General features: G+C 39.4%; 1 protein-coding gene and 1 pseudogene across 1 annotated transcript in view; both read right to left on the bottom strand.

Moving 5' to 3' along the window:
* LOC132427352 (leucine-rich repeat-containing protein 37B-like) overlaps nt 1-16712 on the bottom strand; it is an 87334-nt gene that overhangs the window by 51550 nt on the left and 19072 nt on the right. The gene's annotated exons all lie outside the window — the stretch shown is intronic.
* LOC132423409 (RAD52 motif-containing protein 1-like) lies at nt 6838-12436 on the bottom strand (annotated as a pseudogene).

Below are 16712 nucleotides of genomic sequence, written 5' to 3' on the forward strand. Positions count from 1 at the left end.
GCTATTATAAAGTATATTCCAATTATAACAATCCTAAACATACTAATTTATATCATAACAACACTCTCTTCTTCTTATTTATGCCCAGATCATGTGCTACAAGAGTATCGTTATCACACACATGAGATAAAACACCTCCCATCACAATCCTTTTCTTCACCATTATAGTATCATTAGGACATCACCCATCACTATCAGGGTTTTTACCCAAATGAGTAATTATCCAAGAGATAACAAAAATGATAACATCATTCTTCCAACACTAATAGCCATCATAGCAGTCCTCAACATATATTTCTACTTGCAGCTAACATACTCCACATCACTAACTATGTTCCCTTCATTAAACAACACAAAAATAAAACAATTTGAACATACAAAGAAATAACCTTCCTATCATTACCAATCATAATATCCACACGATTACTACACATAACACCCATTCTATCGGTGCTGGACTAGGAATTTAGGTTAGTTCAGACCAAGAGCTTTCATAACCCTAAACAAGTAAAATTTACTTAATTCCTAAAACTAAGGATTGCAAGACTTCATCCTACATCAATTAAATGTAAAGCAAACATTGTAATTAAGGCAAATCTTTACGAGATTGATGAGTTTTAACTGCAGGAAACTTTAGTTAACAGGCCAATCCTCTAGTCAACTGGCTTCAGTCTTCTTCTGCTTCATTTGAGAAAGAAAAAAAAGGCAGGAAAATCACCGGCAGAAGTTTAAGCTGCTTCTCTGAAGTTACAATTCAATTTGTTGATTCAGCACAGGGTTTTTGAGAAAGAGGGCTCAATCTCTGCCTTTAGATTTACAGTCGAAAGCTAGCTCAGTCTTTTTACCTCTGTTCATACACTGCTGATTATTTTCAACAAATCACAAAGATATCAGCATTTTACATTTACTATTTGGTGCTTGAGCTGGAGTAGCAGGCAGCACCTTAAGTATATTAATCCAGGCTGAGCTATGCTAACCTGGAGCGCTACTTGGAGATGCCCAAATCTGTAAGGTAGTCATAACAGTCCCTGCACTTGTAATAATTTTCTTTATAGTTGTACCCATTATGATTGCAGGGTTTGAAAACTGACTTGGTCCACTAACAACTCGGACACCTGAGGTATCGTTTCCCCCAAAAAATCATGTAAAATTTTGACTATTTCCCCCATCATTCTTACTCCTACTCATATCACCGATAGTAGAAGCAGGTTCTGGTACCAGTGGAATGCCATATTCAGCTCTAGCCTACAATCTGGCCCACGCAGGAGCCTCTGTCGACCTAACCATTTTCTTCTTACATTTAGCCCGTGTCTCTGTAACTCTTGGTATTATTACTTTTATTACTATAGTCTTTCATACAAAACCAGCAGTCATATCCCAATACCAAACACCACTATTAGTTTAATCTTCCCCAACTATAGCCATATTACTATAATTACCAATGTCAGTCCAAGCAGTCAGAATTGCCATACTGTTAAGAGATAGAAATCTCAACACTACTTTCTTTGACCCTTCAGGAGGAGACCGAATCCTATACCAACACCTGTTTTGATTCTTTGGTCACCCTGAAGTCTGCATTCATGGCCTACCAGGGTTTGTTATAAACTCACATATCATTACATACTATTTAGGACAAAAAGTGCCTTTCAGCTCTTTGGGAATAGTATGAGTCATGTCTACTGGCTTTTTAGGATTTCTCTTGTGGGCCCATCATATGTTTACCATAGGGATAGCTGTCGACTCAGCAGCATACTTTGCATCAGCTACCATAATTACTTCTATCCCTACAGGAGTAAAAGTATCTAGCTGATTAGCAACTCTTTCTTTAAGTTTTCTTTTTTTCTTTTTTTTTGGCTGCGTTGGGTCTTGGTTGCTGCACGAGGGCTTTCTCTGCTTGCGATGAGCGGCAGCTACGCTTCGCTGTGGTGCGCGGCCTTTTCATTACAGTGGCTTCTCTCGTTGCAGAGCACGGCCTCTAGGCGCGTGGGCTTCAGTACTTGTGGCTTGCAGGCTCTAGAGGGCAGGCTCAGTAGTTGCATCGCATGGGCTTTTTGCTCCGCGGCATGTGGAATCTTCCAAGACGAAGGCTCGAACCAGTGTCCCCTGCATTGGCAGGCGAATTCCTAACCACTGCATCACCAGGGATGTCCCTGGTTAGCAACTGTTCACGGAGGTAATACTGTATGACCTCCCACTATATTATGAGTTTTAGGCTTTAGTTTTTCTTTTTACAGTAGGTGGTTTGACAGGAATCATCTTAGCCAACTCATCCCCAGACATTGTCCTCTAGGATACATACTATGTAGTAGCACACTTCCATGTCCTAATGTCCATGGGAGCAGTCTTCACTATTATAGGAGGCTTCCTACACTGATTCCCACTATTCTCAGGTTATACAGTTAACTCAGCATGAGCAAATATTCACTTTCCAAGTATATTTGTAGTAGTAAATATGACTTCCTGCAGCACTTTCTTGGCCTCTCAGGGATGTGACTACGTTAGTCTGAGTACCCTGAGGCACACACAACATGAAGTATTTTGTCTTTAGGCTCATTCATCTCAGTAGCAGCAGTAATGCTAATAATCTTCATACTTTGAAAAGCATTTGCGTCTAAACAAGAAGTCTTAGCAGTGGAAACTGCTACTCCACACCTAGGATGGTTACACAAATGCCCTACATCATATCCTATGTTTCAAGATCCTACCTATGTAAATGTAAAATAAGGAAGGACTCAAGTCCTTTTCAACCAGTTTCAAGCCAACACCATAACAACTATGTCTTTCTCAATAAATGAGATAAAAGTAAAAAGTGATGTAGCTTTGTCAAAGTTAAATCATAGGCTAAAATCCTGTATATCACTAAGGCATATCAATTTCATCTAGGCGCTCAAGACACAACATCATCGATTATAGCAGAACTTTTACATTTTCATCATCACACAATAGTGATTTTTAAAATAAGTTCTCTAGTCCTCTATATTATTTCACTAATATTGACATCTAAACTAACTCATATATATACAATAGATGCACAGGTAGAGAACAAGTGAACAATTTACAAGCCATTATTGTAATCTTAGCTGCTCTATCATCATTGTGATTCCTTTACATGATACATGAAATCAATAACTCTTCCCAAACCATAAAAAACTATGGGTCAATAGTGATACTGAAGCTACAAATACACAGATTATGAAGATTTAAATGTTGACTCCTCTGTAATCCCCACATCAGAGCTAAAACCAGGAGAATAATGACTAATAGAAGTCAACAACCGAGTAGTTAGAGATAGTCATTGAATATTAGTTAGTTTCATCTGAAATTGTTGTACACCCCTGGGCTGTTCGTTCTCAGGCCTAAAAAGAGCTGCTATCCCAGGATGCCAAAATTAAAGAATCCTAATACCAACAGGACAAGGCCTATGTTGTGAACAAGTTATTCCACCACCCCTACAGAATTTGTTCTTGCCATTGTTCACATTTGAGTCATTCTAATGGGTGTCTCCAGCAGCCCAGGGGTGGAGAGGGGTTGGGAAGGATGCAGAGCTTCCCGTGGAAACCACAGGACCTGGCATTCTGGGAAATTCAAAAGTGGTAGTCCAGTTCTGGCAATCTGAACACTTCCTCCTGAAAGCTGAAGTCTGAGAGACATTCTTCCTCCCTTTGGTCACATGGCTGACAAGAAAAGTAGCTGACCTGCAAAATGAGCACCAGTTAGGGTGGCGGGAGGGGGACACTCCTTACAATTATGCGAAAATGTTGCCATTTCCTCCAAACTCTCAGTATTCACATCTCATTATTCATTCACAACTGTGTTATTAGGGGTTACCACTGAATCAGTGATGACTCCAGAATTTCTGTAGGAGGGGTTTGGGGCAGGTGAGCGATTCATTCTGGGAAAGACAGTTTAAAACCAAGTGAATGGCCCTTTACATTAGCATGGGAAAACTTCCCCCATCCCACCTTGTCTCAACAGAGCCATTAATCTAGAAAAAACTACAGTGTCACTTTTCAGAGGTCTACCCTGTGTGAAAACATGGAGAAGACAGTTAGAATGTTAAAGTCAGCATGTTAAGTAAATTTCTTGAAATACTGTAACTAGCACCCAGTTTACTTTCTTCACAGTCCTTTTCATAATCTATTTAATTTTAGTCCTTTTTAATTCTCTGGTACACCTTTAACACCTAAATTCAAAGAGAGAAGGAGCTTCACCTTATCTCCACTGCCTAACACATAATGGTTTCTAAATGGAACTGATTCCAAGATTGGCCTCATTTAGGAGCGGATATGTTGTTATAATCAGGATTCCAAAATCTTTAGTATCAATACGGAATCCTTTCCTCTCACATTTCACAGGAAGCTAGACTTCTTCTAGCCCAAATATGGATACGTTTGAAGTTTCCTTGACTGATTTAAATTGAATTAAAATTAAAATAATTATTTTGTACAGGAAAAACTTTCAAAACGTTTTCATTTTTCAGAACATAACCACCTTTTCTTTCTCTACTTTCTTCCCTTCAAAACAACCTTTGCAACATTGGGGTGAGTTAAATAATCAGAAATCTAGCCCCAAATTAAGGTCTCAATGGCACGAAACACATTTTTTGCTCCTTTTAAATAAAAATCCTATATGCAGCACGTTAATGTTTTCTTTCAGAAATTACGTTGACAACTTAATCCCTAATTCGAGGTATCCATATAACTGGTTTACAGAAAGGTTCTTTGGCAAAATATTTAACACAAGATATATATGAGATGTTGAGATCTGGGTAATATACCTTACTTGAAAGGCATGAATAGTTTTTAAACAGTGTAGCATAATCACACTTAAGACCATAGTTACTTTGTTCCCAAGTCCCTGCAATTCTATTTGAAGGGAGTTCTAAAAGGCCTGTGTCTTCTCCTGTGTCCACAACCGTAGACGTACACTGGTGGCCCTCAATCCTGCTCTCCAAACTTCAAAGAGGCCAGAGACAAGGCTCGGGACTTGGAAAAGTCCTAGAAATTCCCTGTCTCAAAAGCACTTTCAGAGTTTAACATTTCCCTAAGGAAGACAGGGCTGAGTAGACATGCCAAAGTCTTCCAAATCCTGCTGGTTGTTTTGAATTATGGCTACACTGGCCGTGTACCCCTTGAGCTTTTATCTCCACATACTTGAATTAAATCCTATAGTTCCTCTTCGGTTCTAGCATCTGTGACCTCTTCACAGGGTCTATATGCCACAGCTGTTTTACCACTTTCTGTAATAAAGTTAACAAGGATCAATTCAGAAGTTTTCTTGTTCTAAAACTTCCTGTATACAATGGTAGCACCGAATAATTAGACATTCTTTTGACTTCTAAAAGCAGAAAATAAGAGCATTTTCCTAGAAGTTCCCTCATCTGACACGTCAGTTTTTATTATAATTATTTGTGAAAAAATATATACGAAGTATCAACTTTCGTTCAAAAACTTTTTGAACTTAGAAATAAGAACTAAGGAATAAGGACGTAGAAATTAAAAGCTGTGGAAACAAAAATGTTCAATCACAATACAATTAAATAGGAAGGCATCAGGTGGGGGTCAAAGTGAGTTCAAACCTGGGAGAGATACCACTGGACTATAATAGATACTTCCTATTAGAAGCAAGGCAAGTGCCTACTCCTTGGGACCAAAATTCTGCCGGATACAATGAACAAAGCTTTGGAGACAGAGACAGCATTTGAACACTCTACTGGCAGAAACTGGCCCATGTACCCTTTGGACAATACAGCTTTCCTCAAGGCAAGCTAGAGCCACCAGGCTTTTTGGTCTAAGGGGTTTTGTGTACAAATAAGGAGTACCTTGGCATATTAGGCACAAACAACTCAGGCATTTAGTTTGGTTCTTAAAGGTTGTTACCCAGAGTTGACAGCTGATGGAGATTCTGCCTCATGACCAGGGAAGTCAAACTTCACTGGAAGGACTGCCCAGGCTGGAAGACCAAGATCAATCCAGGGTCAACTCTTACAAGCCAATAAGGTCGCTGACAACTTACCTAGGATTTCTCAGTCTCTAAGCCTGCAGGGCTGTGAAGCAGGGGAGCAATTCTGTTCCGGGAACCAACTAATCATAAAGTTTCCTTTGGGCACAGCCTGTGACATTCTCACCGTTGTATAACTCGATAGGGAACACAGTCAACGCTAGTCAATGGCATGACCAATTTCAAGACTCACAAAAACGTAGCCGATTATTATATAAGAATCATATTCACCCAATATATCAGAAATGAAAACTGAAACTAAACTGATTCCAAACACATAATCTAATAAACTCTTCAACAAGAAAACAACGGTAATAATAATAGTCAATATACTTTGTCTGCTTACTATGTTTCAGGCATAGTTCTATGCCTTTTACATTCATCACCTCATTTACTCTTACAATATCCCCGATTTGGTGGTAAGCTGAATTACTAACCCTATTTGCAGATAAAGAAATTGCAGCTTACAGATATTATATACCTTCAAATGTCTCTGGCTGGAAAAACCTAAAATTGCAACAACAACAACAATAAAATCTAAGAGACAATGGTAGGACTCAAACACAGGTGTCCAAGGCTTATAATCACTACACTATTCTGTATGATAAGCAAGCAATTGAGGAAGAACTGGATCAAACATTTTCTGTATGAACTGAGGCAAGTGATTCTACATCTAAACACTGGGGACAATAATATTTGCTGTCGTTTTTCTCATAAATGCCACAAAGAACAAATGTAAGACTGTTGCTGTGAAAGCATCTGGTGAATGAAAGAATATGTAATGTTTTACATAACCATTATTTTCATCCAATTAACTTTTCAAATAAATTTATTTGCTCACTGAATCTGAAGCACTTCCAAGACAATCAAAAAGGTCTTACCTAAAAGCACAATCAGTAATCTCTGAAATGCATCTGTCATAGCTTTCTGAATAGCAAGCTTCTGGGTTATCTTCCTTTTCATAAACAACAATAATGACCCTAAATCCAACCAAAACAGATGAATTTAAAATGCCTATATGAATAACTGATTTCTAGATTATATGTTTAAAACTAAAAATGCATCTGTGATTCTTAGATCATTACCCTAGTGATTAAGGGCAGGCACAACACTGGGGTACGGTGAATGTCTCTGTTGTAGGTATACCCTGGCATGGCACATTTTTACGGCTCGGATCTATTCTGGAAGTTCCTAAAATACTACACGGGAAATGCAAACCAAGAACGTGGCACAAATCTCATATTACTCACAGATTTCAAATGGACAAGCTGAGGCTACACTGCTACAGACCCTGCTCTCCTCTGCGTAAAGGGCTGGACTCATACAGTGAGACAGATTTGGTTGTAGTGCAGATGATCTGGACTCTACTCAACCATCACCCACTCAGGTGGATGGTGGAGTCTCCTCCACCCCATTCATTAACAGCCCTGCCTCTGACTTAAAACCCTAAGCCCAAGTGCCATGGACTCTAGGAAAAAACTCAGTATCAATCGGAATCCCCTTTCTAGGGATCTACATTTACTTTTTCTGCTCAAGCCCTTCTATAAGAGGCAAAGGACTGAACATTTACACAAGAGTTTATTTCAACCTTTAGACAATGATTTTGTTGGGATCACTGAAGGCCAGAAGACATGTGCATTTGAAGGACTATTTTAGCCCAAAACAAATTATTAACAAAAAAAAAAAACCCAAAAAAACAAAACAAAAAAACTAATATTCCCTCCTCCTAAGCTTCTTGGCAGGCAGTCAGTATTAAAATTCAAAAGTTTAAGGTGCTGTCAGGTATTGCCTAAGATAAAAGCCTATATTGTCGGGCAGAACCATTCTGCCCAGGGCTTTAGTTGCTTAGAAAAGATGAGGATGTATCTGAAAAGTTGAGTTTCAGAAAGAAAGGAAAAAAGAGATATCCCACTCCCTCACCTCCCCACACACACACATACTGGAAAACAGACCTTCTTCCAACTTATCCAAAGGTTCCTCAGCCATGCCAACTCAGGGACTCCTGCACTCGTGGGAGGGCAACACCACCTCTAAAGCACAGAAGAACTTCAGGCTTTGCTTCTGAAGTGGTGTCACAATATCTGCATTTTCCCTTTCTTCAAGGTTATAAAGATCCCGAAGCTGTTAGGATTTTGAATTAAAGGCTAGACTTCAACATATTCTGTTGTTAGAAATAAAAACTAAACTCCAGCAATCCCAGGTAATAGTTTAGGTATGCTACCCTTTCAAAATCAACTGAGACTTGCAAATGAATGACTACATATGGACCACTATTTCTTTATAATATACCATACAAATACTGGAGAAAATTATGGACACCACCATCCAAGTCATTGAGATTATCACTAATTCTAGGTGGTAGGCCAAAGCTCAGATACTTCCATGTGGAAGTCTCTCACATCTCCTCCCCATAGCCCTGTTCTATTCTTCTCTCTAAAGTCTAGGAGTTCAATGTTGAAAAGAGTCTTGTTAGTCAAAGAAAATCTACAGAGTTTACCTTGATGATCCTTTTTGACCACCCATGGAAACCAAAGTAGTAATTTGCCAATTCTTGGCATCTGGAGCTGTTTAGGGCAAGCGTATTATGTTGAACCGCCTTATGTCTGGTGCCAAGATGAACCTAAAGACATAAAAGACCTAAAAATATCACCGCCCTACATAGAGACTTATTTTGGATATACCTGAGATTCATCAATACCAATTTTATAGAGTGGTTGTGAAGATTAAGTAGGACGTTTTAAGCAATGAGTTCACAGTGAGCCCTAAATAAATGTTATTTATTATTTTTAAGTCAGTACTTTTCTGCATCATTTCCAGGACCCCTGATTAACCATAAGGTTCCCTGACCTCTGGTGGTGAAAGTGATGATGAAAGCAACCAAGGAAGCCCAGCAGAAGCCTATGATGGGGCTGGGGGTAAGCAAAGTAAGTGATCTGCTTTACTCGTCTCATCCTGTAGCTCCTGCTTGAGTATATGACCTGAAGAGGAGACAAGATGGACCTGCCACTGAATTAGGACCTGAACCTGTAGCACTCCCTCCCCAAGTTACTAACCCCTGTTAGAAGAGGGAATATGTGTACCTTTATAAATGTAAATGAAGCAACGAAAAGAATTAGAGGTTCATCTGCATTAACAAGCTTCTTTGAGAGTGCAAATATTTCCAGTCTTAACTCTCTAAATAACTTACATATTACTGTGGATTTTTTACATCACTACTTCTTTCTTAAAGGTCCATTTCCATTTTGAACAGGGTGTAGTATATAAATTTAGTCATAAAAATTCAAATAATACAAATAAAGTCAAAGCACTGTTAATTCATTATTGATTTGTTTCTGCATCTTCCTCAGTCACTAGTTTATGAGCTCCTTAAGTGCTTGAAGGAACCATGTATTATTCTTTCCTTGTTACCAGAAACAAGCATAGATATTGTCATAAAATAAGGAGTGATGGTCTGTTGACTGAGTGAATGAATGAGTACATAAGAAAATGAAATTACTTTCTCCAACTGAAGCTGCTTGCAGGGAAGGAGAAATGAAGGCTAATTTTTAAATGTTGACTGTCACATGGGACGCTAGGTCCTGTGCGGTGAGTCATAATGGAGCTGTCCTGGACAATTAGGAAGCTTCAGAAGGGCTCTGAGCCACTGGGTAGTAGAGACAGTTCACATCTGGGATAACCTTGCCACAGTTCTTGCTGGCAAACATTTCCCTTCGTGCTACAGAGAAAAACTCAAATACATTAGGCCTTTCCTTCATTTTATTTTAAGATGTTATTCTCTTTTCTGTATTTATAAAAAACACAGGGGAAAAAAGCTAAGAAGTATGTATACCTGCCAGTGAATAAAATAACACAGAATTGGAACTTCCGTGCTGGTGCAGTGGTTAAGACTCTTTGGTCCCAGTGCAGGTGGCCTGGGTTCGATCTCTGGTCAGGGAACGAGGTCTCACATGCATGCTGCAACTAAGAGTTCGCAAGTCACATTTAAGGAGCATGCAAGCCACAACTAAAGGAGCCTGCCTGCTGCAAATGGGGAGCCCACATGCCACAACTGGGGAGCCCTTGAGCCGCAACCAAGGAGACCACCTGCTGCAACTGAGACCCGGTGCAACCAAATAAATAAATAAATAAATAAAATTGAAAAAGAACGCATAAGTAAATAAGGAAACAATTTCGGGGGTGTGGGTAGTAAACTAAGGCTCTGCATTAAATAAAGAAATCTAATACGAATGTCCTTTCTTCTCAACTCTATAGTGACTTGTAGAACATTTTCTTCATTACTCTATCAGTGACGGGCTTTATGCTGTGAAAATCTCACAACCTACACTTATGGAATGGTCTTAATGTCTAATATAAGAAAAGAACTCATTACTTACAACTGATACCAAGTAACTCTTTCATAATCTTTCCAGGACCATCTGTAATATCTGAGTGGTATGTGAAATGGTTGCAGGGTCCGCAAACTAAAGAATGTCTGACACAAAATCATTTCAATCCCAGGGACTACAGCCAGGATTGAAGAGGGTGTTAAACAGATTACAGAGGTGGGAGGTAGTGTACCTGGAGTCCCATCTGAGGAGAGTTCTCAGGTTCAATATAGGTGAAATCAGTGAGAAAAGAAATATGGGTGAGAATAGGCAGCAAGGTCAGTAGGAAGAAGCTAAAGCAAGAAGCCAATCAGAGAAGACACACAATTATCAAGGGAAAGGTCTGGGAAATCTAAGCCTCACTCACTTATTCAGAGGAATTGAAAAGGTCCTTGAAAAAGGAATGGTGGCTGAATGGAGGCACATAATGAAATGTTAATTCTGGGAAAGTAAAATTGGATGGCATGTTGATATGGAATAAGGTTTCTACAATGCATTAAAGAATATTTAACCATTTTCTGGAATCTGAAGTGAGCTCTTAATAGGCAGTTTGAGAGTGATGATGATGATGAAGCCTCCTTTATGTTACATCTGACCAAAGTTTGTCAAGCTCGGGACTTCCCTGGTGGCACAATTGTTAAGAGTCCGCCTGCCAGTGCAGGGGACACGGGTTCGATCCCTGGTCCAGGAAGTTCCCACATGCCGCAGAGCAACTAAGCCCGTGTGCCACAACTACTGAGCCTGTGCTTAGAGCCTATGAGACACAACTACTGAAGCCCACGTGCCTAGAACCCATGCTCCGCAACAAGAGAAACAGTCGCGATGAGAAGCGCACGCACGGCAACGAAGAGCAACACCCGCTCGCCGCAAATAGAGAAAGCCGGCACGCAGCAACAAGACCCAACGCAGCCAAAAATAAATAAATAAATAAATGAACTTAAAAAAAATTGTCAACCTCACACATTTAAAATCCACATAAACGTAAATAAAAGGAAGACTCTTCTGAAGATTTCTTAAATTAAGGGGCAGCATAAAATGACATGGGGTTTAACATCAGTTAAGTTGGGGTTTGGCCTCTAGTTTCCACGTTTACTGTCATGAACCTTAAGTAAGTCACTTAACCATCCTGAGTTCGAGTTTCTTCATCTAAAATAAAAGAAAAAAACAACTGGGGAACTGGGGGATCAGTGGAGCAGTGCATCTGAGAGCATTCTGTACACCACAATGTTGTAGAAACGCTGGCCTTCCCCCCCCCACCCCGGTATCTTAGTTCCCAGACCAGGGATTGAACCCAGGCCCTCAGCAGTGAAAGTGCAGAGTCGTATCCACTGGACAGCCAGGGAATTCCCAATGGCCTATTACTTTCAAATTCAGCACATCATCCTAGTTGAGCGAGGAATTCCACATTTGGACCCACCTTCACTGGAGATGTGCGAAAAAGTGCTTCTGGTCATATGCCTTTTGGGCTCAGTGGGCATCCATTGCTGAATAAAACTTGATGATGGCATAGAACCCAGGACAGGCCACTGCTGCGTTTGGGGAGACTCAGACCGAATACAGAAGGCCAAACCGGGAGAAGACTGTGAAGAGAGAATGTTGTAGGGCGGTCCCACGCTAAGAAAGTGCAGTAAATTTCAGCCCCAGGAAACCAAACCGCCCATTCCCTTATATTGCCCCAGCCCTTCGTCACAGGTAACTGTGGTGAGCCTGCTACTCCAAACACTTCTCATTTCATGAACAAGTTTCCCTCTGAAATCCTAAGCTTCGAGAAGCATTAGGAGGCAATGCCTTCTGTTGGGAACTATCTCTCAAAAGTCTATGGGGGAGAGCTGACTGCTTAAGTCATCTCTAGAACTAAGATTCCTCTCAGCGGAGACCACAGGCAGATGAGGTACTGAAGCAGTACCCCGGGGAGCCCAGTTACTGGGGCGCGGGGCGGCCTCCTCCACCCCTCCCTCTGCTCCGGCTCGTCTCACTTGCAAGGCCTCGGCCGTGGGTCGAGAGCTCAGCTCCCACAGCAACAAGGGTTTGTCACCCTCAATGGGAACCGCAAAAGGTACCAACTACACCATGCTATCGTCACAGCGCGTGCGCGGCTCAGGGCGCAAGCGGACTGCGCCAGAGAACGCATGCCCGCGCTTTTTAAAAACTTAGTGCCAATAAATCTAATATGTAGAAAAACAGTTGAAAGCCCCTGAGTGTTTTGTAGATAGAAAAGCTTGAGATTCAGAGCAAGTTCAGAGCTGGACAGTCTAAGAATAAATGAGCTCTCCCATCCATTAGAAGGGCTAGGTAGCAGCTTCCTGTTATGGAACCAGAAATCTCAGGCTCCAAATGGGACATAAAACAGCATCACTTGTACTCTTTATAAAATTGCAGAAACAAACAAAATAAACAAAAATATATTTACACCTGTCCTATAAGACAAGGGTACTTGAGACCTAATGTATATAAAATCAGTTTACAAACTGTGAGGCACTATATCAATAAGTTCTCATTTGCAGAGGGCACAGCATAGGATATGAGGCCATTAATGTTAATTCCCTTCCCCCTTTCATTCCTTTCTCTTGTTCCCTTATGTATGCGGATCAGTTACATTATTAAGCTAACAATGTAACTGAGATATTATTAGCTCAATAATGTAAACAACAATCTGATTTTTAGCCACGAGGTAATTCTTAGAAACTTAGGGAGCTGGAACTCTCAATTAATGAATTAAAATAATGCAATTACATCATTAATTTTAAAATGTATCATCATTGATTAAAAATAAAAATTAAAACATTAAATTAAAAATTAAAAATTTATTATCCCGCAATTGAGACTCACCACAACATGTGACGCCTGTCAGGCATTCACTGTCACAACGCAGCTTGACTGTCTTTCAGACAACCTCAATAATATTTTTAAATTGGCAGAGGCAACAGGCCATACGGCTAGGTAAGATCCTATAAATGGAAACACAGGTAATTAAATTCGTGGTAAAAGAGTTACTTGAGAAGGTAGAAGAGGTAGGCCAAGGCCACCACATACCAGTGCAAAAAGGAGTTCTTGGGGCGTATGGACTGCAGAACTGGATAGGGGCCGGTTGGCCAATTGCTGCTCTTGACTGTTGTAAATAAATGTAGAGGAGGAGAGAGGTGCCCAACAGAAGGATTAGAATGGCAGTAGGTATGGTATGCCTCGAAAAAAGGGAATAGGGATTAGAATTGGGTGACACTGATCTGTAGTTTAATTCAGAATTATCTCCTTCCAACCCGAAATCCTCACTTTGGGTTGAGAGTACACAGGAAGAAGGCACACTTCTAAGAAGAGTCTGAATAAGACCGCACCTTCTGGGGTTCCTTTCTCAGGTCCTATTTGTGAGTAGTAATATATTAGAAATTATTCTAGTAATAGAAAAGCAACGTGTGGTTAAACAATAACAGAGATCGCATTGGCCAAATCTGGACAAAAGGAACATTCGAAAGAATAACTTTATCATTATAATAAGGTATAACATAGTTAATTGAAAAAAAAAGCACATGAGTTCATAATGATACTCAAAATGAAAGTGGGGGAGCTCTTCTTTATAGAATAATGTCAGCTAATAAATGCAAAAGGAAAGATAGAATTAGGAAACTGTCATTTTGCATCTATCAATGTAATAATCGATTCACACTAGGATTATCATTGATGCACAGTTGGGTGAAGAGTTGTTTGAAAGTAGGATCTTCACTGATCCCAAAGTATCAACCCACATATGATTTATCAATTACCAAGGGGAAAAATAACTTTACAATGGAGAGATATGGAAGATACCACCTTAATCAAGTGATCAAACTTAGTACTGGGACACCTGAAGTGATGAAGTATGAAGAATACATCACCTATATAGTATTCTTCCCCAAAATATTTACTTTGAATCTAATGATGAAACAGACAAATACTGCTTGTGGGGCAATTTCACGACAACTGGCTTAGATTCTTCAAAAACACCAATGTCATAAAAGACCAAAAAAAAATGTCGTAGGGAAATATTCCAGATTAAAGGAAACAAAGGCATGACATGCAATGCCTAATCTTTAATTGGACTCTGTATCAAAACAAAACAGACTTAAAGAATGTTATGGAATGTTATGTTAATGCTTCTGGTCAAGATGAAGTTACAAGGACCAATTTAACCTCCCACCCGAAACAATGAAAACATCAGACAGAACATATGAAATAACAGTTTTCAAGAAACTGGACCTCAGGCAATAAAGTTCAGTGATCCCCAGGAAATGGGAAATAAATGAAGTGATCCCTATAATTGCCCTAACTTACTTCTCTGAGAGACTGCCCTGGTCATTGTACAGGAAAGAGAAGTCCAGGCAGAGACTGGTGGACTCCCTGACTGAGGAAATGGAGCTGAGAGTCTGGGAAAACCAAGGTAACTAGAGTTCACAAAGCAGACTACCAGAGAGAAAAGAAGTGCACAGACAAAGAACTCTGGAGATATGCAGAGGGATCTCTTGAGAATTCAACAAAGTATTTGTCAGTACATTTGTGTAAGGAATTACTTGATGCCAGGAAAAGAACCACATGAAAGGATTAATAATAAAAATAACTGGATATCACACAGAGTTGTAGGAATAATAGCTGTTCCTACAAGTCAGACTGGAAAACCTCATGATACTCAGAAAGGACTTGTCTCAGTAGTTGCAAATAATGAGCTCCAGACTAAAGGCTACTTGGACTCCTACCCAACGAATCTTAAAAGCTAGACCTAAAAGAATAAAATTGTTTTGAGTAACTTAATTTCACCCAAAACAAAGCCCAAGCATTTTACAGGAATATAAATATATATATCACACAAGAAACTAAAACTCACAGTATCGGGGATCATATGAAAAATTGTCAAGCATGCAAAGAAGTAGGAAAATATGCCCCATAGTGAGGAGAAAAGGCAATCAATCAAAACTAATGTAAAATCTATACAGATGTTAGAACTGACATTAAAGAATATTTAAAAAGTTATTATACATGAAGAAAAGTTATTATAACTGTATTTCATATGTTAAAAAAACCAGATTATACACTGAAAATGTTAAGTATAGGTATGGAAAATGTAAAACAAACCCAAATTGAGCTTCTAGAGGTTAAAAACCATGTGTAAATGAAAAAGATATTGAACGAGCTTAACACTCGTGACACTGCAGAAGAAACGGTAAGTGAGCATTAAGGCATAGTAATAGAAACTCTCCAAAATGAAACAAAAAGAGTAACAAAACAAAACAACAACAAAAATGAATAGAGCATCAGTGAGCTGTGCAACAACTTCAAGTCGCCTAATACATGTGGACTTAGAGTCCATGAAGGAGAGGAGAAATACAAAAATTTGAAGAAATAATAGCCATAATTTTTCCAAATTGGTAAACACTATAAAGCCACAAACTCAAGAAGATCAATGAACTTTAAGCATAAGAAACATGGACAAAACTACACCAAGGCACAAAAAATAATCAAATTGCTCAAAACCAGCAATAAAGAGAAAAATTTAAAAGCAGCCAGAGGAAAACACTACACAATACATGCAGAGGAAGAAAGAAAACAATGACAGCAGAATTTTTGTTGGAAACAATGTAAATGAGATCTCAGTGGAATAACATCTTTAAAGTAGTGAATTGAATTCTATCAAGCTAGAATTCTATACCCAGATCTGTCAAAGCCAAAGCAAAATAAAGACTGTCTCAGACATACAAAAGCGGAAAGAATTCATTACTAGTAGAATTTCACTATAAGAAATTTTAAAATAAGTATTTTTAAGGAGAAGGAAAATGACACCAGATTGGAATATGGATCTACACAGAAGATTAAGAATACAGGAATAGGGACTTCCCCGGTGGTTCAGTGGTTAAGAATGTGCCTGCCAATGCAGGGGACACAGGTTTGATCCCTGGTCCGGGAAGATCCCACATGCCATGGAGCAACTGAGTCCGTAGCCAACAACTACTGAGCCTGCACTCTAAAGCCTGTGTGTCACAACTGCTGAAGCCCACGCACCTGGAGCCTGTGCTCTGTAACAAGAGAAGTTATCCAATGAGAAGCCAATGCACTGCAACGAAGAGCAGCCCCTGCTTGCCACAACTAGAGAAAGCCCAGGCGAAGCAACAAAGACCCAACTCAGCAAAATAATAAATTTTAAAAAATACTTAAAAAAATTTTTAAAGGATTTTAGTCATTCAATATATGTTTCTGAACACAATGGAAATAAATTAGAAATTAACAATTCTGAAAAAGCTCCAAATATTTGGAAACTAAACAACACACTTCTGAATAACTTTGTGGTCAAAGAAGAAATCAAAAGGGAAATCAGAAACTATTTCG

Source organism: Delphinus delphis, chromosome 1 (genome assembly GCF_949987515.2).
Source record: "Delphinus delphis chromosome 1, mDelDel1.2, whole genome shotgun sequence".
NCBI lineage: Eukaryota > Metazoa > Chordata > Mammalia > Artiodactyla > Delphinidae > Delphinus > Delphinus delphis.